The sequence below is a fragment of the Coenobita brevimanus genome, chromosome 49 (genome assembly GCF_032717465.1).
Source record: "Coenobita brevimanus isolate Jiangsu-jjx chromosome 49, ASM3271746v2, whole genome shotgun sequence".
Taxonomy (NCBI): Eukaryota; Metazoa; Arthropoda; class Malacostraca; order Decapoda; family Coenobitidae; genus Coenobita; species Coenobita brevimanus.
The window spans coordinates 16,075,581-16,101,624 of record NC_137002.1 but is presented as its reverse complement, the minus strand read 5'-3'; positions in this window follow the sequence as shown (position 1 = coordinate 16,101,624).

The following is a 26,044-nucleotide window of genomic DNA, read 5'->3' as shown; positions in this document are numbered from 1 at the left end:
CTTCACACCCTTTCATCTTTGTTTCACGCAGTGCTATCACGGCATATCTCGAACTCTTGAACACATTCACCACTCCCACCCTCTTGCTCTCTTGATTCACACCTCTCACATTCCACATGACCATGCAAACCTGCCCATTTGGATGGGGCCCTGGGCAGGTATTGGGCCCTCCGAAACTCCCCGAAACGTCAGCCATGATTTAACGATTTTAGTTACGGGAATCCGAGGGATGCTTTACTCACCCAAAATACCCAGTTATATGGTTACCACCCAGCATAGTAAATGGTTTCCTGGGCACAGGAAACCATTTGGCTTGTTACTCATTCTAGAGACCATATGGTAAAACTACATCTAGTGAGTGGATGATGGGCTCCCTGATCTGACACAACTCTCCATAATTCCCACCGTGATACAAAGGCATGGAGGCGATGAGCCTTCCAGGAGTGAAAAATGAAATCTACCTGGGAATTATAGGAGGAATTTGGATATGAAATCAAGGAAAGAAAGGCTTCCTCATGCATATGATGATTTTTTTTTTTTTTAAATAATTTGCACTGGCGTGGGCAATGGTGGATGGGATAATAGGAGCTGATGCGTTTATCCCCCTCATTACAGGGATTTCTCGTAAGCTGAAGAAAAGTACTCTTGGTAGGAAGAATGGAATGTATATCTTCCTTGTAATGAAGGGGTTTGCCCCCTTGTGAGGGAGGTGATGGGTGAGTGATAGTGCTGGACTGCCCAAGATCTAAAGACTAACAGGTCTACACAGTTCCTCCTAGTACGCAGGTCAGTGACGTCACGCAGCTGCCTGGGGGTGGAAAGGAGGTTACCATACAAAGACGACAGCAGTGAAAATGGGGAAGTACACTAATCTCTCTCTCTCTCTCTTTCTCTCTCTCTCTCATAGGTATATATTTGTACATTTTCATGTTACTGTCTGTGATTCCACACACACACACACACACACACACACACACACACACACACACACACACACACACACACACACACACACAAGGCACGGAGGAGACCAGACGCACGCTGACATCGCTCCATACACGGCCAACTTGGCCAGGGGCATTACCTAAATTTGTGTCCTTATGTGAGTCAAGCTCTGTACCAGGTTAGACCAAATGGTGTTCTAATATATAAAAAAAAAAGTTTTAAAGCAAGGCTTGTTCAAACAGAAAAGAAAACAAATTAGAGTATGAATGCACACAGTCAGCTGATCGTTGTTTAGTCTACAATCTGCCCCAGGGAATGTAAGTACCATATGTGCTTTTCATACTGCAACATGGCCACATACTTTAGTAAAGCAAATTTGGAAAAGAAAAGGGATAAAGGTAGAAAGCAGGACGATGATTTCTACCAAGAACTGGTTGAAATGGAGACTCATAACAAACTGGTTGAGCGAGTACACAGGTTTGAGACTGCTTTTCAAAATGAGATTGATGAAATTAAGAAACAGATGCACTTGCAAAAGGAAGAAATAGAAAAATTAGGAAAGGAAGTCAACAAGAAAGACATAACCATAAGTGAGCTAACAGTTGAAGTGGGTACACTTAGGAGGAAAATTAGTGAAATGGCAAGTACAGTAGTCAACCACGAGAGTATTATGGAAGAGTTCAAAAATGATACAGAGACAATTAGGCATGTAAGCAGTCTGATAGATCAGAGCAGTGATATTGAGGAGAAGATAACACAGGTGAATGAAGCCGTGCAAAGCTACAAAAATGATGTGGAAACCACGTATGCTGAAATGGTGAAAGTAAAGAAAGACTTAGAAACAAGGGTGGAAGAAAAAAGCATTAAAAAGGAAGTGAAAAGAATAATCCAAAACAATCCTAAGTTCGTCAGAGATTCAGTAGATATTAACAAATCTATAGTAATCACTGGTATAGAAGAGGAAGAAGTAAAAAACAATCTCTCAAGAGACAAAAAGGAGATGGCAAATGTAATGGGGATATTGAAAGAAGTATCAGAGGAAATCTGTAGTAAAGACATAGAGGAACACAAAAGGTTAGGGAAATACGAGAGAAGTCAAGACCCATAAAGGTAACCTTTCACAGTGTAAACACCGTGGAGGAGATACTAAAAAATGCAAAGAATCTTATGGAAAAAGATGAGTTCAAAAATGTATGGATAAAAAGATGCCTAACACAAGAGGAACTGGAATCACTGAAAGAGAAGAGGGAGGAAGCAAAAACAAAAAATGAGAGAAGATCAGAGGAGGAGAATACATTTTTTTACAAAGTAATCGGATTGCAGGTACGAAAATGGTACATAAACAGGAGGGAATAAAAAGCAGGAAGGTAGTAGAACCAAATCATGACAAGTATATAAACAAGATGATTAAGTTGATGTACTCAAATGTGGATGGAATGGTATCTAAATTATTAGAGATGAATGATTACGTCAGAGAAAATGAACCACATATAATATGCCTAACTGAAACAAAATTAACACCAAGGATATCGAATGACATCCTAAACTTAGAGGAATATAATGTATGGAGAAGAGATAGAAACTTAAACAAAGGAGGAGGAATTATAATATTAACTAAGAAAAATAAAAAAGTCGAAGAAATAGAATTAGATATACCCTCACAAGTAGAACTGATTGTAGTAGAGATAAATACATCTGAAGGGAAAGTAATTGTAGCCAATTTGTACATGCCACCCAGATCAAACACATGGGAAAGAGACGAATATGAGGACCTGGCAGAGAGTACAATTCAGAGTTTAAGAGCATTACCACATAAAATGGAGGAGATATCGAAAAGAATTATACTAACTGGTGATTTTAATACAAACATTAATTGGAATACTCTAGATATAATAAGCCAAGAAAGCTGCTGGGACCAAAAGCTCCTGGATCTCGTGCAAGAGTTTTTCCTAACGCAACATGTAAGGGAAAGCACCAGAAAAAGTGGACTCGACGTGCCCTCAGTGCTAGATCTCATATTTATTAGGCAAGAAAACGATATTGACAATTTAATATATCACCCTCCATTCGGCAAAAGCGACCATGCAGTACTAAATTGCAACTTCAGGATTGCATATGACATAGATAACAGGAATGAAAGTTACAAGAAGAGCCTAAACTATAAAAAGGGAAATTATTATGACCTAAAGAAGTACTTCTTAGAAACTGCTTGGGAAAAGGAGCTAAGAGGACAAGATTTAAATGCTATATATGGAAAATTCTGTGAACTTTATGAAATAGGAATCCAGAAGTACATCCCACAGCACAAAGAAGCAGAAAAGAAAATATAGAAATGGTTCAATACAGAATGTAAAAAATCAAAAGAAAAAGAGATTTGTTGTGGAATAGATACAGAAGACACAATAGTGAAAGGGCATATAATGATTACAATCAGGCAAGAAACGATTATACAAGAATAAGAAGGGAAGCCCAAAAACAGTTTGAGGAGGATATCATAAATAAAAGTAGTGATCAACCTAAGCTATTTTACTGCTACATCAGAAGCAAAACCAAAGTAAAAGATAAAATACAATCCATTACGGACGAGGGAATCACCTATACATAAGAGAAGGATATTTGTGATGCATTAAACAAGAAGTTCCAATCAGTTTTTACGGAGGAAAAAAATTTTGAGAGGGATTATGTGGAACATGCATGCCCACACGTACTACCAGATATACAAATATCAGAAAAAGAAATACAGGAGGAGCTAAGTAAATTAGACAAAGGAAAAGCAAATGGTCCTGATGAAATTTCATGTTGGGTGCTATGTGAATGTGCAAAGGAGTTAAGTAAACCATTATTTTTAATTTTCAAGAAATCCTTGAGACAAGGTAAACTACCTGATATTTGGAAGAAAGCAAACATTGTTCTCTTATTCAAGAAAGGGAATAGACAAAATCCACTTAACTACCGACCAGTATCACTAACCAGTGTTGTAAGCAAGGTACCGGTATTAGAAAGGCTTATAAGAAAAGCTTGGGTAAATCATCTACAAGAACACAATATGATAACAGAAAGACAGTTTGGTTTCAGAAAAGGAAAATCATGTGTTACTAATCTGTAGAGCTACTATGACAGAGTACCATACACATTACACGAAAGAGAAGGATGGGTGGACAGTATCTATTTAGATATCAAGAAAGCATTTGACACAGTACCACACCAAAGACTTTTATGGAAACTGTACCATCAAGGAGGAATTCGAGGCAAACTCTATTGTTGGATGCAAGATTTTCCCATGGAAAGAAAAATGAGAACAGTACTAAGGGGAAATTACTCATCATGGAAAGAAGTGACTAGTGGAGTACCACAGGGCTCAGTGCTGGCACCAATCATGTTTTTAGTGTATATAAATGATATAGACAGTATCACTGGAAATGAAAGCTATCTAAATATGTTTGCAGTTGATGCAAAAATACAAAGGATAATTACTAACACAGACTCTTGTAAAGAGCTACAAGAAGAATTAAATAAACTTCAGGAGTGGAGTAATTTATGGTAAATGGAATTCAATGTGGACAAATGTCATGTAATCAAGTTTGGCAAAAGTGGAAAAAGACCTGATTGGGATTATATGTTAGGAAATAAAACCCTACACACATCAGAAAGAGAGAAGGACCAAGGTGTGATTGTCTATAACAGACTATCTCCGGCTGACCACATCAGTGAGAAGGTACGGAACACGTATACACTGCTTGCCAATATGAGAATAGCGTTTACATACATAAATGAAGACATGCTAAGAAAGATAATAACATCATTCATCAGACCAACCCTGGAGTATGCATCAGTAGTCTGGAGTCCTCATCTCAAAAAACATAGACAAGATTGAAAAAGTTCAAAGGGCCGCTACAAGATGGGTACCAAGCTTAAGGGATCTAAGCTACGAAGAAAGACTAAATAAACTGAATCTACCAACACTACAGGAGAGAAGGAAAAGAGGTGACATGATTATGCTATATAAATGTATATCAGGGAAGGAGAAAATAGACATAAATGATTACTTAACGTATGGGGAAGCATCAGCAAGAGGACACTGCAAAAAACTGCATAAAAAGAGAGGTGATAAAGACGTAAAGAAATTTAGTTTCCCAAATAGAGCAATTGATCAGTGGAATGCACTACCGAATGAAACAGTGTGTGCCAAAACAATTCACAAATTTAAGGATATGTACGATAAATATGGTTTAAGATACGGGACAGTACGAGCTTAACTCATTCCTGTTAAGATACAATTAGGTAAGAACAATTAGGTAAGAACACACATACACACCGTAGGATATTTAAATAAAGTGATCTTTTACACCTGAGGTAATTTACTTAATTTAGAGCACCTTCTTTTTTCACCTTTATGTGATATTAGGTTTCTGTTTAAGACTCGAATTCTGGAAAAACATGCGAGACCGAACAAATAAAGGTATAACTTCCACTGGCAAGTTTACATAGTTACATATGTGATTAACTAATATTTTGTTGAGTCTGCCTGGTTGAAGTGATTTCTGGCCATGGTAGCATACAAAGAAGTTTACCGAAAAAAATCATCACTTGGTGCCATTAAATCACCTGGCCTCCAGTTAGCTACTCCATTCCATGTGTTTTCACCTACTGATACTTGTGAGTCAAGAAACTCATACAATGTATCCACCAAAACGGCACAGTCCTTCTGTGTTCATTTCCTTCTCAAATTCTATGGGGGGAAATATTATCTGGATTTATGGTACATGTGTTTTCCTGTTCATGATTTTTATATGGCTCATCAGTATCTAGGGTGGTGAAAGGCATAGCAGATAAACATAGTTCTTGCTGTAAGGAGTTCTTCTCGCTCTCATTTGGGTAGGGTATAGTTGTGTGTTCCCTACCGAAATGTTCCTTCACTACTGTTGCATCGTCACTTTCCATATGTATATTATATCTTCCACCTAACAGCTTGTTTTCTTTTCCAAGAAAATGGGTTCTTATTCTGGCTTGAATGCAACAGGTGAGGGATGTTCATAAGAAACACCCATTTGTCTGATGCAAGCAAAAAAGTGCTCCAGTCCATCTTGATTGCCTGTACATCAGTATATAATTATGAAACTGTATTTCTCCCTAACCATATCATGCAGTTTTGGCAAAGACTGAGATGAGACAATAAGTCCTTTCTGAAACTGAAACATGTGTTTGCTACCAGTTATTTTCAGAGACTTAGCAATACCTATCATTTTGTCTAATATGTGCGTTTGATGATGAAGATGCAGACCATAAGCATCTCTACAGGGTTTGTTGTCATGGGGAACTCAAGAATTCATCAGATCATGCCAGGAGTCACAAAATGAAGTGAACTGACTTGTTTCATCCCAGTTTTTGCTCTGAAGTAGTCCTTTTTCTCCAAAATATCTTAATGACTTTGCTGTTGTTTCTGATAAAAGCTGGGCTGCAAGTTTGACATTCATTCTCTTGACTACTTAAAAACAAGTATGTTTTTCAGCTAACAGATGTGTTGTTTTTAAAGCACTGGCACTTCAGCCGATTAATTTTCTAACGCAACCACTCCCAACACAAGTTCCGTCTGAAAATTGGAACCCTGAGTCTAGAAGATTATTTCTTATTAATTTGATGAAATGAGGTGCGTCAGCAAAAATATAAATATTCCGGTCAGGAGAAGCTGGATATATGACAGATGAATTATCTATGCATATGTTTAATTTGTCCCATAACGTTACATTCGCTGGACCAAGATCATTGACCATAGCGACAACAATAGAACCAACTGTTTTCATTTATTTAATCAGATCAGAAAAAAGTTCTTTGGTTACATTGAAATCAAAACTTTAGAACACCAACTGCATCCATGATTTCACTAATCCACGAATCATAATACACTGAGCTCTGTTCTTAGGATTATACAAAATATCTGTTCCTTTATCGTATGTCCATTCAAGTGCAACACTGCACTCATCGAAGGACAAGATACATTGCCTGTCTTGCTCACTCATTTCCTTAGTCTGACTTTGTAGCAAGCTCAGAATTTTAACACTGAACTTTGACGCTCATCGGCCTGTTGTTGCAGCAGAAGGGTATGGAAAACTGCATATCTCACGCAAAAACCGATATGCTTTGGGGATTAAATTCCTCAATGCAATTTCCTTACTCACATCCTCATCAGCCCAACGTTTCACTGAGGTACCATTTACAATATGTTCTACTTGAGAGGAAGACTACTAAAGGACCATTTTACCTTAGCATAAACGCTTTGTAACTGATGCAGCAAAAAAATCCGTTGTTTCTCCCTTTTTCTTCTTTTCCTTTAGCAGATTATCTCTTTCCATTTTCACAGCCTCCAGTTCTTGCTGCACATCTTGAATGTCAAGAGGCTCTCCTCTGACCCTCTCTTGCTGAAGTTGAATTTCCTGGGCAGGAGAGAATCCTGCTTGAATTCCACAGCCTCCACTAGATGTTTTATGTAAGTTTGGTGTTCCTCTCTTCTCTTGAGTGGCAGGTTCAGTGTTCTCTGTGTTTCCTAGGAAATAAGATTTTGCTCTAAGGACAATAGTACACACACACACACGCACCGGTATACAGATAGACTCTCTCTCTCTCTCTCTCTCTCTCTCTCTCTCTCTCTCTCTCTCTCTCTAGATATATATATATATATATATATATATATATATATATATATATATATATATATCTGCAGCAGCAGCAGCAGCAATTTGAGTATCCACTGCAGGATCACCTATCCCGACCGAAGAGGGGACGATACAGCCTATGTATTTCTGGTAGAGATTGTATGTAGGGTGTGAAGTGCATGTGTGACTGTAATGTTGAAGTGGCTCTGGATTTTTTTTTTATGCGAGGAAGAAGGAACCAAAGGCCGCGAACCCGCAATTGTAGTTCGTTCCAAGAGAAAAACAAAATACAAGAGAGAGCCAAATTCAAGATCCGATCATTTCGAGATGCCTGGACACACTGAGTTTGAAAGATTGGAGATCATAGGAAGCAGGAAATACAGACAGAGGGAGACAGTTCCGGAGTTGACCTGTTGCATAAATGAAGGACTGGGAGTAACGGTTAACTCTTGTATTAAAGAGCTGGACAGAAAAGGGATGAGAGTTTGCTGTTAGACAGGTGCTACATGCCCGTCGTAGAGGTGGAGGATGTGTGTGTAGTCTGTGAACTAAGTGTAATCTGTTCGTGCAAGCCGACTGGGTGCAAGCATACTTTATATATAGTATGTGACACTGGTTCAACCACAGCACCCCTTATATCCGCCGAAGTAGTACGTGGCCAGGAGAAAGCTCCCAAAGATTATTAGCCTGGTGGGGCGCGAACCCTCATCCTCCAGTGTACGAAAACGCACACTTTACCACTGTACCACAGAGGCGTCCCCTATATACAATATATATATATATATATATATATATATATATATATATATATATATATATATATATATATATATATATATATATATATATATATACATTGTGGTAAGTGGGGGCTTTCACCATCCACTCACTCAATGTAGTGCTCCTTTCGGGTGTCTTCCTTTTCCTCTCCTCCATCCTTCTTTCCTTCTATCCACTTCTGTCTCTCTTTCCTTCAGTCTTTCCTCGTCCTTATGCCTACAGGTGACTTTACACTCCTTCTTTTGTGTTTCTTTCCTTCATTCTTTCCTCTTCTACCTCTGGGTGACTCTACACTGAGTGACAAGCCAAAGAGTTTCCTGTACACCAGAAAACCATTTACTACACTGGTTGGTGACCATATAATCAAATTTTGGCGCCAGTTGGTTTAGTGGGTAATTATCGCACTCCAATCGGATTGAGCCGGTGAAGGTTTATATCCAAGTACTGGCTGGGGTTTATTGCTCACGTAATGCCACTCAGGGATGAATGAGGTTGGTCACTCTCATCTTAAATGCCAGGACCAACTGCCTAGCCCCGGGCTCCTACGCTCCTCATGGGGCAACGTAGGATTGGATGATGGATATATATATATATATATATATATATATATATATATATATATATATATATATATATATATATATATATATATATATATATATATACAGTATATGTAGGAGCATGGGAACTTCAGACATACACATACTTACAAATGGAGATTCACACACAAAGTCAAATGGAGTTCCAGTGTAACCTGTCCCTGGATAAGCTGAATTTGGGCAGAGTCTTGCTATGAATAACAACAAACCAGGCACATTCTCCAGCAGTAATCAGGTGTAAGGGGTTGCAACGTACCCATTACACACATTACCATGCCATTATGTTCACCGGCTCCCTCTCACAGTAATATTCCGCCTCCTGGTTCTCACTCCTCCCTGCCGATTATGCGTGTTGCAGTGGTGAAATACAGGGTCCTGCAGTCATGTTCCCGTATCAGCCAAGAACGTCTGACTGTTCCCATTGGATCATTAATACACATACAGTGGTTTAAAAAGTGTTAAACCTTTCACTCTGATGATGACACTCTAGGCTCTATTATTCTGACTATCACCAGCTGATTTATTTTTTGTTTCAAAACTTCATTAATTTTGTTTTGACGAGAACCACAAGTTCTTGTACTATATTATGATAACTGCCAGACGGTTACAATCACATGATATTCTAGGTCTTAAAAAGTCCCATGAAAAGTGACTTTCAACCTGCCTTACTGTAATTTTATCCCGTTTTAAATCGGTGACCAAAAATGAGTTTTTTTCTAAGCAGGTGTAATTGTTTAAGGACGATGGAAGTTGCAGTCTGGTCGATGCCACCTAAGAATTCGTACCCAAGTGTTTAGCAACTCTCACCAACCCCGTTTAGTCACTGCTTTCGTGGAAGTCCAAATCCCTCATTGGAGGCTGCAGTATCTTCAGTGATGTGCTGCAACCACCCAATCCACTCCAGGCTAGCCTCGAATCCCTACACCTTGACCATGGTTATATGGGACTGTCTGTTATTATTATCGCCCACCTTTAAAAGGCGGAACAGTAATGTTTTTGCCCGCCTGTGTGTGTGTGCGCGCGCGCGCGCCCGTGTGTGTGTGTGTGTGTGTGTGTGTGTGTGTTCCCATTATATCTCATGAACAGCTTGAGCTATCAACATAAAGCCTTCAGGGTATCAATATATGGCCAAAATCTTGGCAGAGTTCGAAAATGGTCACTCGGGGTCAAGGTCAAGGTCACCAAAATGGCTGAGAATAGATCAACTAGATTTTATCGAACACCTTTACCACCACTGTATCTCATGAACGGCTAGAGCTATCAACATGAAATTTTCAGGGTATCAAGATACGGTTAATATTTTGGACTTGGCCAACAACATATTCTGGTGGGCGATCAGCATTCGGTTCCCGAATGGTTTTCTTTCATTATTTATAGTTATTTTGAAGTTACACCCCCTTCCTTTTAATATGTCAAACTCTGGCGGCACACTCAAAAGTTCATTCTAATAGGTCGAGTGGTCCTCTTATGTGCCACGCACCAGTCTCCAACCCTACCGTCCAACACTTCGGCATCACCCATTCCTCTGCCACTCACCTCACACGTGGCTGCCCCCTATGTATTCAGTATTTACAAACACAAAAGGTCAACCTGTTGCGTGATCCTCAACTTATCCGACAGGTATGACTTAAATCATATCAAAACTTTAATTTACACACAGACACACGGGTTGAACTTTGATCTTGTCCTGTGATCATGACCACTGAATGATTGTTCCCTAAACTTTAACCTTTCCACCTACATCATACTTTGCCACATGATTATGTAAACGGTCTTTTAACTCACACTCTATCCTCTGTATGCTTTCTATTCTGTTGAGCACCAAGTGTGGTATCAGAGTATAACCTGTGTATTCTACATCCTACGCAACATTACGACATTCTCTATCTCTCCCACCCCCCTCTCTCTCGTATTTGTAGCTTTGTACTTATCGTTTGTTCCAAACTTTCTCGTTTTGCCAAATTAATTCATAAATCATATAAATGGATGGATGTATAGCTTAAATATCTTTCTTTTCAGAAAATATCGTTGATCTCCGTTTGCTCCATCTATCCCTGTCTTTAACATTGCCTTGATTAGTGTGTACCCTAAGGCTATTATCCCGTCGGGTTAGGAAACTCCCTAACATCTCTTCCTTTGCGATTTATTCTTGGATATGGGTGGTTAATACCATTTCGTACATTAATTACGAAAAGTATTTCGATATCAGAAGGATTTACATGACACAGAAGAGGAGAGTAATGTGTAGTAAAGAATAAATTGCTTAGGTAAAGGTGTTAGGGAGTCTCCTCAGCCGATGACAATACGGGCGTAAGTCAGCCCGGGATGATCGTTAAATGTTTTATTTAATCCTTCCCCTGGGTTCTGTTCGACTTTCTAGGAGGTTTATTCCGCGTAAACTCACTATTTTTCGCTTACTTTATACACTTTACATTCATGAGGACACTGCTCACATTCTCTACTCTGTTATTGAGCCTTCCCTTATTGCTTCCCATATTTGCTCCTTCCTCCACTGTGCTACTTCTTTACTATCCTACCTGAATAGGATGGGTGTGGGGGGTGTTGTGGTGAGTGAGGTAGTTGTTGGGGGGGGGGCACTGAAGTATGCAAGACAGGCGTGGGGTGTGCTGAGATGGGTGAGGCAGATGTGGGTGTGTGTTCAGGTGGGTGAGGCAGGGTGTGGGGGTGTGTTGAGGTAGGTGAGGCAGGTGTGGGGGTGTGTTGAGGTGGGTGAGGCAGGTGTTGGGGTGTGCTGATGAATGGGATAGGTGTGGGTGTGTGTTGAAGTGGGTGAAGCAGCTGTGGGGGGGTGCTGAGGTGGGTGAAGCAGCTGTGAGAAGGTGTTGAGGTGGGTGAAGTAGGTGTGGGGTGTGTACAAGTGAGTGAGGCAGGTGTGGGGGTGTGTTGAGGAAGGTGAGGCAGGTGTGGGGGTGTGTTGAGGTGAGTGAGGCAATGTTTCGGGGTTTTGAAGTGAGTACGGCAGGTGTGAGGGTGTGTTGAGAAGGGGTGAGGCAGGTGTGGGGTGTGTTGAGAAGAGTGAGGCAGGTGTGGAGGTGTGTTGAGGTGAGCAAGGCAGGTGTAAGGTGTGTTGAGGTGAGTGAGGCAGGTGTGGGGTGTGTTGAGGTGAGTGAGGCAGGTGTGGTGGTGTGCTGAGGTAAAGAGGCAGGTTTTGGAGTTTTGAGGTGCGTGAGACAGGTGTGGGTGTGTGATAAGGTTGGTGAGATGGTGTGGGGGGTCCAGTGAGGTGGGTAAGGCAGATGTGGGGGTGTGTCTGGGTGGGTAAGGCAGGTATGGGCTGTGTTGGGGTGGGTAAGGCAGGTGTAAGGGTGATGAATTGAGTTAGACAAGTGAGAGGTTGTGCTGATTTACAAGGTGAATATGCTAAGTTGAGAGAAGTGAGTGTAAGCTGAGAAACTGATGTTAAACCGAGGGATATTTGTGCTAATCTGAGACATGTTAAGCTGACAGGTAAATGTGCTAAACTAACACACATACTTCCATAAATGATAAACGTGTGATAATGAAAACGGCCGGTAATCCAAGAGAAATTACGTTAATTGGGATACAAGTTTCCTAAGCTTAGGGACATACATATTTTGAACTGAGATGTACAGGTAAAGTAAACGAGAGTGCGAGTTGAAAAGAAATATATAAAATTAACTGCAAAACTGGAACACAACATCCTTCACTTGTTGGCACTGTTACAAAAGATCAAGCGTGGTGTTTGCCGTGTTAGTCCATCACTGTAATTGTTAGTCCAGCATAATTAGGTTTTACTAAAGCCAACTATTACTCAACCCTGCGTCATCTACCATAATGTCAGTTAAATCCCACTTCATCATAACATAACAGTAAAAGCCATGACTGTAATTATTAGGTGGCCATTCCTTCCCTCCCACCCTCCACCAGTAATTAAGTGTCGCCGTATCCACCATGACCGCCTGCGTCGCCCACCTACACTCCTTCACATTCATCACTTACGCCGTCGCTTTTGTCCACCAGCATAACGTGTGGGAATTTTAATATTTCACATTTACTTGTGGGACATAGTGATGGAGCAAGACTGAAAAATAATCAGTGAGAGCAGCGGATGTGGGTGTATTATATTATGCATATACAGTATATGTACTAAACAGAACATTTAACGGTTAGATGCAACAATACAAAGACTGGATGATATAATTATATTCATACAGTATGTTGTGGACAAGTTAAGAGAAGGATGTTAACTAGAGTGGCAATGTGGTAAGCCTAAATGATGATAGCTGAGTCAGTGTGTAAAAAAAAAAAAAATGCATGCTTGATCACTCACGAGCGGTATCCCTACAGCTCAAGCGGCAGGTTATTCTCACCTTGTGGGGACTGAGTATCTTTTAATCCAGGGTCCATACATTACTTATGGGACAATAAGGGATTGGATTACGCATAGATGGACGAATAGTTCACCCGTACTAATCTTTCATTGGCTTGTTCCTTACATGTCCCTCTCTTCCTTCCTCCCTCTTTCCCTCTCTCCCTTCGGTTCCTCGTTCCAGCACGTCCCTCCCTCAGCCAATAGTGTCTCACCAACGGCTCTTGGTAATGTATTATTCATGTCAGTCACAGGACCAGCGTCATTATATTCACATTAGGCTGCAGGCATCCATGGTTTATCGATCAACTTTTACCGTGGAGAAAATTTTTATATCTTTATACCAAACTAGGTAGAAAGTTGATCAATGCCAGATAATTTGTTTGTATATGGATTTTCTTCTGGTACATCCTTCCCAAAAATGGGTTGCTGTTTTATAAATCTTTCGAATTGATACGTAAATCTTATTCTGTATTAAGACATTTATCTTTATCTCTTATATTTTACCCATGGGCCATGTACTGCTTTAAGTACGTTACCACTTACTGTCACGCTGAGCAAAGAAATTTTCTTATGATGAGGAAAGGAACTTATGCAAGATGAGCAAAGAAGCGTCTTTAAGAGGAAAGCGGATCCTGGGCACTGATATTTCCCCACCCTTAAAATTTATCGTTACAAAATAATTTTATACACATGCATTCACAATAGTCTCTACCAGGTCCCGCCTTCTGAAATACATACATTTGAATTTTTAGTATATATAATGAAGTCTACACCTGCTATATATATCCTCATACACTGTATACCCTCCAGTACTTCCACATGTTAGTCAACTCTGTCAAACCCACATCCGAGTGAGTGTGGACCGTGAGTTAGCTGACTCACTCTTCGAGCCGCCAGTGGTGAGGGTAAAAGGGAGGATGACAGGGTTTGGTACCTGAGGAGAGTAAATACAAAACATGGATGGGAAAAACGAAGGACCTCACAAGAACATGTAAAAATGCGGTATAATATATTATCACATTTATTTTACTAATTTGTGACAGGTTAATTCGACACAACATAAACTCTGCTTACACACACACACACACACACACACATTGACTTGTATTTACTGACACTTACACAAATACACCTGCGCACGCACACACACAAACAGGAATACCCACACAGACGCCTGAGCATACACACGTAGTGCCAGTAAGTTAGGTTAAGATGTAATATAAGTATAACCTAGATGTAAGATAGTTGTAGTTTAGTAATTAAGAACAATTTAGTATAAGTGTGGATAATTATAATCTAGTATAAGTGTACTATAAGTATAATTTAAGAATGATTTTTGCATCGAAGAGATAAGTTAGAAGTGAACATCTATGTATTACGTAATTCGCATTAAGTATTACATCAGCCGACCACACTCCCTCCTTTCCATACACCCCCCCCCCTCCATAAAACACGCTGGTTGCGGATCACTGTCGATACTACTCAAATTTTCCCCATCGTTGTGTAATCTTTGTGATATACAATAAGCTCTAAAGTAGTCAATTCCCAAATGAGTGATGCGAGACATATGTGTTAACGTGAAAGCTGTAACTGGAAGTTAACATCTTCGAATGCAATCGGACCGTATCCGAAGTTATAAAGACGGAGGCGAGCTGTGACCGCGTGACTTAACCACCGCCTTTCGTCTGATCCGCAGGTTAGTGTTCAAGCCTCATAATCTCCCCCTTCCGTTGTTTTCATATTGAAAATTATAGAGAATAGAATTATTAATAGTGTGTTCAACAGCAAAGTTCTTCTGTGACTCAACCACAGCCTTTCGTCTGATCCGCAGATCTTAACATCGAATCAAGTCGTAATCTGCCAAACGCTTCACCACACTTACATACCATACACCCCCCCCCATTCATTGTGTTAGGCAAAAATCTAAATATCATAATTATATTATATGAAGAGCGTAGTGTTTGGAAACTCCCTGTACTGTTGTTTACAGATGATACTGTGTTGTTGAATGAAGACGAAGGAGAGCTGCAAGGCTTGGTGGATGAGTTTGGGAGAGTGTGTAAGAAATGGAATCTAAAGGTGAATGTAGGGAAGAGTAAAGTGATGGTCTTTGAGAGAGGTGAAGTCAGTGAATGTACAGTGAGGATGGAATGTGAGGAAATGGAAAATGTGAGTAGTTTAAGTACTTGGGGAGTGTGATGAGTAAGGATGGAGGTTTGGAGGGTGAAGTGCTTGGAAGGGTACAACAAGGAAGAAAGGTTACTGGTTCCTTGAAAGCAGTGATAAGAAACAGGGAAGTGGGCATGGAAGTGAAGAAGTTACATGACAGTATTGTGATACCAACTCTAACGTATGGAAGTGAAGCTTGGACGTTGTTGGAAGGACACAAGTCAAGAGTGAGAGCAGTGGAAATGAGGTATTTAAGAGGAGCCTGTGGAGTCACATGGAGAGACAGGCTGACAAATGAGGATATAAAGGAGCGTTATGGTGTTGATGTGGATGTGATAGGAAACTTTAGGAGGAACACACTGAGGTGATTTGGCCATTTGGAGAGGATGGAGGGTGAGAGACTGAGGAGGAGTGTGTATGTGAGTGAGGGCCGAGGATGAGATGGAGAGATGAGTGGAGAGGTATATGAGAGAGGGGTGTGTGAGTTGGGAGCAGAGCAGTGAAATGGCGGGGGACAGGGCGACGTGGAAGCGATTTGTTTGTGGCCACCCCGTACAGGATTAAGGCTTCTGGCAATATATATATATATATATATATATATATATATATAGATAGATAGATAGATAGATAGATAGATAGATATTGTTCCCTCATCCGTTCTCTCTCTCTCTCTCTCTCTCTCTCTCTCTCTCTCTCTCTCTCGATAGATGGTGGTGTCAGTCCAAGGATCAAAATGACACCAATTCTGACACCATCCTGACCTGCACCACCACACTCACTGTCCGCAAACTTGTTATCGTATAACCTTTTCACATTTACCTTTTCTTTCTTCACCTACCGTTACACTTTAAAGACGTCTTTTTCCATCTTCCCTTCATCATTACTTCGTAGCTTCTTTATCTTTGCACCTTTGGTTATGTCTTCTTCCAAAGCCGATTCATCTGCATGTGTCTTTTACTCTATTTTTCTATTAGCCCCTTCAGTGAGATAGCCAACTTTATATATCGTGACCGTTTGCTTAAATATTTAATCACAAAGTGGAATGCGAATCCCTATTTTTTTTTTTACTATCATTTACGTAACGTCTGTGGTTATTAAGTTTGGGCAACTTGCATCGCACATTACAGGGAGCAGTTAACAACAGTATAGGAAGACTGTACAGTACATGCGCCATGTGACTCACGTCCTTCAGAAATCATTGCTAAATACAGTGACCCTTCCATTCCATTTTGTGATTACAGCCAACTGATTTAACTTGAATTAAGGGACGTCTTTCATTGTGAAGAGATCAGAACTATGCTCATTTCACCTTAACTTGGCTCAGATTTCTGTCCTTTACCGACCTACTTCATAAAGCTTGGTGGCAGAATAAGGCAATACTGTGTACCTACAGGTTTTTTATATAGCACTTCTTCATGACTAGCATGGTTTTCTAGAGTTACTCAGTTGTTACAACTTGGCATTGAAGATAGACAGACGACAGTTTTAAGCCGGGTTTAAATAAAACAAGTATTGTCTCCCTCAAGCTCTTCAGTGTGACAGCATCATTTTATATATTCTTTATCTCCAGCAAAACAATTTTATATACCTCGGCCAGTAGGTATATGTTTTACCCTGTGTTTGTTTGTTTGTCTGTCTGTCAGTTAGCAGTATTACTCAAAGAGTTATTAACGGATTTTCATGAAATTTTTCGGAGTGTTAGGGTATGGCCCAATGAACAATCATTTAGACTTTGGTTGTGATCCAGAATTATTGGTTTGTTTGTTCATATCTCCAAAAGTTCTTAAAGAATTTCAATAAAATGTTGTGGCAGGGTGGGTCGTGGGCTAAAAAAAATAAAAAAAAAAAAATAAAATTTGGGGCGAAACCGGATCCTACCGCACATTATCTCCAAAAGTTCTCATTGAATTTCAGTGAAAGTTTGTGAAAGGATGGACCATGAACCAAGAAAGAATTCTTAAAATTTGGGGGGTGGATCCGGATCCGGCACTGGAGGACATATGCACTGTCTGAGTGCTGCTATAGTCCTTTATAGATGAAACCATGAGAAGGAGTTAATGCATAATACTGTAGTTACTCTATTTTCTGTAGCGCATCATTCTTTCAGTTATATTAACCTACTTGTAAATTTAAATCTAAGACATTTAACAAGGGTATTTAGTTTTCAACTCATTATTTTTCAAACTCTCATTCTGGTCTTTAGGTCTTTTCTTTAACCCTTTCCTTATTTAGTCTCGCTCCCTCTATTCCTTCTCGTTTATCCTGCCCTCAGTCACGTCTTGCTTTGCTGACTTGTATCTCCCTGGCCTTCCACTCTCCTCGCCTCTCCCTTTTTTCATTTTCCTGACCATCCTTCATCTCTTCTGTTTTCTTCACGTCCGTCTGTTTGGCATTTGCCAGTTACCCAGCCCCCCCACCTCTCTCTCTCTCTCTCTCTCTCTCTCTCTCTCTCTCTCTCTCTCTCTCTCTCTTACACACACACACACATTCCTATGTTTAGTCTGGGAAAGTTTTTCTTTTCTTTTCACGGCATTTCATTGTATCTTAGTTCAATTTCCAGTACGATGTGCGAATTTTGTATGTTGCTGCAGGTAATGTCAGATGATCTTAATTAGTTTAGAGAAACCTGCAATGTAAAAGAAAAAAGTTAATATTTATCGAGACTAACCTCTGGGCCAGCAGAAGAGACGTCTGTATTGTGTACCACCTAACACAAGACTATTTATGATCAGAGAAACACACTGCAGCCAAAGGAATATAGGACCTAATTACCCGTCCCCGCCCGGGAAGGGCTCGGGGACGGGCGAGGTTTTCACTCGGTTGCTCTTTCTGTTTGTCTGTCTGTCTGCCTGTCTGTTAATAACTTTACGTGAAAACTATTGGTGTTGTTTTTGACTAAAATTACAGTAATGATGGGCTATGACCTTCTGACAACCTGATTATATTATGGGCCAAATTAGGCGAAGGCCCAAACTGTAGGCCCCCCAAAAACGTACTGTTAAATGTTAAACTATTTTTTTCGCCATAACTCCTTTCAAATTTGTCATATCGACATGAAACCCAAACCTAAATGTGCATCTTTCAAATCTGCAGCCCATAACATGCCTCGTCACATAAGGGGGTCACCCCACAGTTAGCGGTAGGGGGGTCAATGTGAAGTGGGTCGGGCCTAAATTTTCAAATGGGCATAAGATCGTCATTTTCTACCCGCTTTACTCCAAATCTGAAATGCGACATCTTTGACTAGATATTCTGTTGTGTTTATAAATCAGCACTAAAATGACAGCCAGGGACGGGTTTGTTGTGCCTTGGCACCCTTCATGTTAAGTCACTGTGGTTAGAAACGGTACTTATAACACCTATTATCTATGCTTTATGAGACTTTGAAAATAAGAATATAACAATAAAGCAGTGTGCAAATCCTCCAGCCCCCTTCCTGTTTCCCAGTCTCTTCCTCCATTCCCCTTCAACCTCTCCTGTCTCATTACTTACACTGCTGACATGCAGTTTGTGTGGACGTAGACAACAAAACTCCGAACCATGACAAACGTTTGTACCCAAACTTAGGATAAACAACCACTGGGGTCCAACAACTGACATTCTAAATTTGGTTCAGAGTCATGTCCTCTGTGGGTGTATTTTTGTTAGTTTTGTGCTCCCAGGACGTGTGTGTGTGTGTGTGTGTGTGTTTGTGTGTGTGAGAGAGAGAGAGAGAGAGAGAGAGAGAGAGAGAGAGAGAGAGGGGGGGGGGGATGAGAACACTGATATCCATCGAGGGGGTGTTTTGCCCACGTTTGTGCTATTGGGATGGAGAAGCTGCCACGCCACCGGCAGGACAAGTGGCGATGGCTCTTATGACACTCTGTGCCTCCTTCCTCTCATCATCCTCACACTATTCCTCCCCAGTCCACTTATCTTCACCTTCTCCTCTATCCTTCTCTGCTCTCCCTCCCCCCACCACATCACATCACCAGGACATCCACCTCCACCACCCACACCATTGCCCACCGTTGAATATCGTATTTTCCAGATGTTTTATGGCCAAAGTACGTGGTTGGCTTGAGCAATGGCGGACTCTAAGGAAGGATAACTCTGCAACGTTCTGCATCCCAAAGAGGACATTAGAGGCTTAATTACCATTTTACGGAGTTTAGTGATGGCCTCTCGTCTTCTAATCAATATTTAAGTCTTCCCTAACCCCCTGACGACAACAGAAACTAAATCATTTTCTTGCCTCCTCCTCACTGTTGTATTGTTGCCTTTGCCAAACAGTTGAAGTGACCCTGCATCGCCTAAGCAAAGCTAAGCTAATAAAGAACACTGACAATAAATTCCGTTGTTCAAAATGGTGGCAGGCGTCAGTTGGTGGTGTGACAGGAGACTTAGGCGCATCAGTTCGAATCTTTGAGGGTGCAGTCACACTCGCCCCAAACATGTGAGCAACAGGAAGAAACGAGGCTCAGGGGTACGACAACATTCAGATTGATGTTACCGCAGCTTTAACCCGGTGCTCCCTTCCATTCCACCGATGACATGTTTCGAGCAGGTGTAGCCTTTCCCTAAGAGGCAGCTGGTGGATGTTTGGTCAGATAATGCCACCAGTGTCATTCGCCGGTCACTTACCCGTAAATGTTCGGTATTAGGATAACTTAGCCTCGTGCCGCTATGCCTTAGTTGGAATAAACGAGATACTTAAAATAAGCATCACGGTGTCCAGTTATGTTTGTGTACAAGTCACAGATTTAGACGTTTAATGTTTCAAACATTGTTCATTTCCCTAATACTAACAATATTATGATGCGTGTTTTAAGATTCTGAGTAAATAGTTTCATATTTAAGCCATTCATCCGTGTGACACCTGTTATTTAGTCTTGCTGCATTGCAGACGATTTTTCTCAACATTTGCAAGACCTTATGTAGTAACTGAGTTGCTGAGAGCAACATCTTACTCCTCCAATATGACCTCTCTCCTGAGCTGAGAGTAACTGTCTGGATATAAGGAGAACTAAACAGACACAAAAGTACTAGATGCTTGAGCTTCAGGACGCTAATATGGTGTATCACTCACTAGAGTCTACGGGCGTGAAGCACCATCTTCCCGAAACTGTTAATGAGACAGACGGATTGGGGCTAATCTAGAAAGGCTCTTTCATCTTAAATTACGTCAGCGGAAAAATGCATTAATATTAATGCGAAGCTGATTTTAAGTTAATATGGGCATGTTTTTATTGTTTTTTATGCAAGGAATAAGAAACCAAAGGCCATAACACCGCACAATTGCTCCCTCCTAGAAAAAGTAAAAACAAAAGAGCCAAATTCAAGATCAGTGGAGGTTATAGGAAGTAGGAAATACAGACGGAGGAAGATAGTTCCAGAGTTGACCTGTTGCATAAACGAAGGCCTGGGAGTAGCTGTTAACTCTTCCATTAGAGAAATGGAAAGAAAAGAGATGAGAATTTGCTAGCAGATGGGTGCTACACGCCGCCAGTAGTGATGAAGGGATGCAAGCAGACAGTTCAGAGGAGTAGTGTATGCTACCGTATAATACATTACTCGAATGTCGGTTGCTTCAGTGATTTCATTACTGTCCTAGATAATTGATTTTCTGATACGAGTCAACCGGGTATTATATAAAACCGATAATTCTCAAGTACAGATGGTTAATAATGTAAGATTTTTTTTTTTCATTGTCACAAGATCAGTAAATATGCAACAAATTTCTATGATATATCCGTGTACGTTGCTAAATAAAAGTAATTGATGCGATGATGATGATGATGATGATGATGATAATGAGGAGGAGGAGGAAGATACACTCCATTTTCTAATCAACATGCAGTTCACAGAAAAATAAAATGTCGACAATTCCTGTCACACTGCAGTCCTCATAACTGCAGTACTATCCCAAATGTACACGTGATGTAGTTGATAAATCCCCTTGGCAACAAACTACTGCAATACTCTGAGTCATTGCTTTATCTTGCTATAATATTACTCCTACACACCACCCACACGTAAAGTCCTGGTCAATAGTTCCTTTATACCTCTGAAGTTTGGAAGTAATTAAGATATCCTAATCCATTTTATTTATTTATCTATTTATCTTTTAGGGAATGATGTCATTATTTTGGTGTCGATTTCTTGGCAGTGTAAACAGACTATTGGCCAGACTTTTGTACCCAGGATAATCACATACTCTGTCTGTTTAAGCTCTCCGCTACGCGGGGAGTCTCTAAAACTACAGAAAATCATTTGATATTAATAAAAATGAAGTAAAGTTTGTCATCATGCTGGAGGCATGAATGATGATTGTAAAAAAAACTTTCACTACCGAGAATTTCATGAAACTTTTTTTCAGCAGAGGTCCTTGCCTCAGCTGCTTAGGGGCTGCAAGAATTCATATGAAAAACACAGTAATTTTGTATGGGTTAAAGTAGTATATATTTTCTCTCTTCAGAAGTAAACCATTGCCCTATCCTGAATGATACTGTGTTGAGGTAGAGAGAGAAAAAAGGTGTCTTGGTATTGACGGGGCTACAATTGCCTTTAACGTTTAATAATTGTTTAACGTAGGCCATTTCAACATTAATTATAACCTGCCCTGCCCTGTCCTCCACCACATTTACCCACCCAGTCCTGTTCTGTACCACCTTTACCTGCCCTGCCCTGTTCTGTACCACCTTTACCTACCCCGCTCTGTCCTCCACCACCTTTACCCCCTAGTCCTGTCCTGTACCACATTTACCTGTCCTGCCCTGTCCTCCACAACCTTTATCTGCCCTGACCCCCCGTGCATCCGTTTCCCCACTTGGACCTGTTTACTCCATGGACCTATATGCACCATGGGCCTATTTACACCATGGACCTATTTACACCATGGACCTATATGCACCATGGGCCTATTTACACCATGGACCTATTTACACCATGGACCTATTTACACCATGAACCTATTTACACCATGAACCTATTTACACCATGGACCTATTCCCAAGTGAGCCGTTTTCTTCACTACTCATTTACCAACCCACCCACCAACCCACATACCCACCCACCCACCAATCAACCCATATACCCACCCACCCACCAACACACATACCCACCCACCCACCAACCCACATACCCACCCACCAACCAACCTACCCACATACCCACCCACTCACCAACACACATACCCACCCACCCACCAACCTACCCACATACCCACCAACCTATCCACATACCCACCCACCCACCAACCCACATACCCACCCACCAACCAACACATACCCACCCATCAACCAACTCACATATCTACATACCAACCAACCCACATACCCACCCACCCACTAATTCACATACCCACCCACCAATCAATCCACTTACCCTCCCATCAACCCACCTACCCACACTCCCACTCGGTAATAGTATGGCAACTCAAAAATTCTTCTCCCCCCCATCCCTCCACACACACACACACACACACACACACACACACACACACACACACACACACACACACACACACACACACACACACACACACATTTAGATAAATGGAAACCTTCCTCTGATGCGAAGGCGTTCCCAGGAGCAATTTTCATGTCACAGTTCTCATATCCACCCCCACCAGCACCACCACTCTCGCCATTAGCCACTCTGTGCTGCTGCATATTCAAAAGGCGGCAAAAAAGGATTAAAAGTTTGATGAAAAACGTGGTGAGGACTTGAAAGTTAGAGAGGAGAGGTGGGAGGAGGAGGAGGAGGAAAGAGTTGTTGGACAGGGGTTGGATGGAAAAATTCGAGGGAAGGGAGAGAGAAGTAAACAGGAGGGGATGAGTGACTAAGATGAGAGGGAGAAGAGGACTGAAGAGGAAGAAGGAATGGGAGAAGATGTTTAAAACTGGAATGAGGCGGGTGAGGGAGGAAGGGACTTATAAGAGAAAGAAAAGAAGAAAGGGAGGAGAGAGAGACGAAAAGAGATTGAGATTAGAGGAGGGAGAGAAGGAGAAGGAAAGGAGGGGCGACAGAAATGGTAGAAAGATGAGTAGTATACGGAGAGAGAGAGAGAGAGAGAGAGAGAGAGAGAGAGATGATGATGATGATGGAGTGAATGAGATGTGGAGGAAGAATAGTGATGGTAAAAAAGGACACAGGAAGAAAGAAGACAGGAAAATAGAGCACGGAAAGGTGAAGGAAAGGAGGAAGGAGGATGGGAGGAAGGAGAGGAGGAAGAATAAAGGGGGAAGGGAAGGAGAGAGAAGGTGGTGGGGAGAGGTAGTCATTAGCAAGAGTTGGACATCTGGTGTGGACTGAGTTACTGCCTCAAGAAGCCTGCAGGGGTCAAGCAAGAGGAAGGGAAGGAGGGAAGATGAGACGGGAAGGACGGGAGGGAGGATGTGGGACGGGGAGGGAAGGAGAAAAGGAATGGGACAGGGAGGAAAGGGAGGAAGGATGTGGGACAGGGAGGAAGGCGAGGGAGGATGTGGGACAGAAAGGTAGGAAAGGAGGAACGATGTGGGACATGAAAGAAGGTAAGGAGGGAGAAAGGTACAGGGAGGGAATATTGAAGGGAGGGAGTGGGACTGGGAGGGAGGGAAGGAGGGAGTGGGACAGGCAGGGAAGGAGGAGGGAGTGGGACAAAGGAGGGAGGGAGGGAGGAAATGTAACAGGGAGTAAGGGGAGTACAATGGAGTACAAAGGAAAGCAAACAACAACAGACCTAATGGTCCTTTCGAGGCTTCTTGTTGCAGAGAAGACTGTAACTATGATATCTGATTCTGCAAGTTGAAGGTAAGGACAGTAAAGAACGAAGGAGGGAGGATGTGGGACAGGGGGAAAGGAAAAGAGGGAGGGAGTGAGACAGGGAAGGAGGGAAGGAGAAAGGCAAGCAGCAGGCAAGCAGGGTGAGAGGGGCAGCAGACGAGGAGGTAACACAGTAAAATGTCAGTGAGTGTGGTGGGCAGGAGGGAGACAGGTTGTGAGCAGAGGGAATGAGGGAATTAGTGAGTCTAGTAAGGATATGAAGCAGACAGGGGAGAGGGAGGTGGGGCAGGAAGGTAGGCAGACAGGGAGAGGGGGGGGGGCAGGATGACAGGTAGACAGTGGGGTAGGTGGTAGCCAGGCACGTAAGATGTAGAAACCTTAGGCTGGACTATTGTAAGCCAGAATATTAGAGTACGTGATCATCCTTCATCTAAACTTCCAGCAGTTTTTTTTTTTTTTTTGTATTCTAACCTCTTAATAGTTCAGAGCCATGATCCCGACTACCGCTTCAGACCACTTGACCATCAGACAATTCATCATCCAAACCACACTTATGATAATTTATATACTTATGTTCGTCCCCGGATTTACAGAGGCGGTATACACATTGTTGTATTATTCCGTAAAATTTGCAGGATTAACTTTATTGGAGACATATTTTTACATCTTTTTAATCCCTCCACAAGTCAACTCGTTAATGTGAAAATTTTGGCACTTAGAGTTTGAAGTGACAAAGGTGAGGCAGAAATAGCTGCCAAAAGAGTGAATTAAACCAGTCACTACGATGACGTCTGTAATTCTGTATTAATTTTTTTTTTTCTGCACCTTCGACAAACTTCCCGCAGTGAAGAGACTAGAAACAAATTGCTTGATGACGATGATGATGATGATGATGACGATCCATGCTTCTGGTATAGTTTATTCTCGGGTAAAACCGCTCGTACTCAAAGGGTTACAACTGAATCAGCACCTGTACTTACCTAATTGTACTTACCTAATTGTAACTTTACAGGAATGAGTCACTCTCGTACTGTCCCGTGTCTTAAATCATATTTATAGTACATATCCTTAAATTTGTGTATTGTTTTGGCACACACTATTTCATTCGGTAGTGCATTCCATTGATCAATTGCTCTGTTTGTGAAACTGAATTTCCTTACGTCTTTATCACCTCTCTTCTCATGCAGTTTTTTGCAGTGTCCTCTTGCTGATGCTTCCCCATATGTTAAGTAATCATTTATGTCTGTTTTCTCCTTCCCTGATAATCATTTATATAGCATTATCATATCACCTCTTTTCCTTCTCTCCTGTAGTGTTGGTAGATTCAGTTTATTTAGTCTTTCTTCGTAGCTTAGATCCCTTAAGCTTGGTATCCATCTTGTAGCGGCCCTTTGAACTTTTTCAATCTTGTCTGTGTTTTTTGAGATGAGGACTGCAGACTACTGATGCATACTCCAGGGTTGGTCTGATGAATGATGTTATTATCCTTCTTAGCATGTCTTCATTTATGTATGTGAATGCTATTATCATATTTGCAAGCAGTGAATACATGTTCCGTACCTTCTCACTGATGTGGTCAGCGGGAGATAATCTGTTATTGATAATCACACCTAGGTCCTTCTCTCTTTCTGATGTGTGTAGGGTTTTATTTCCTAACGTATAATCCCAATCAGGTCTTTTTCCACTTTTACCAAACTTGATTACATGACACTTGTTCACACTGAATTCCATTTGCCATGTATTACTCCATTCATGAAGTTTATTTATTTCTTCTTGTAGCTCTTTACAAGAGTCTGTGTTAG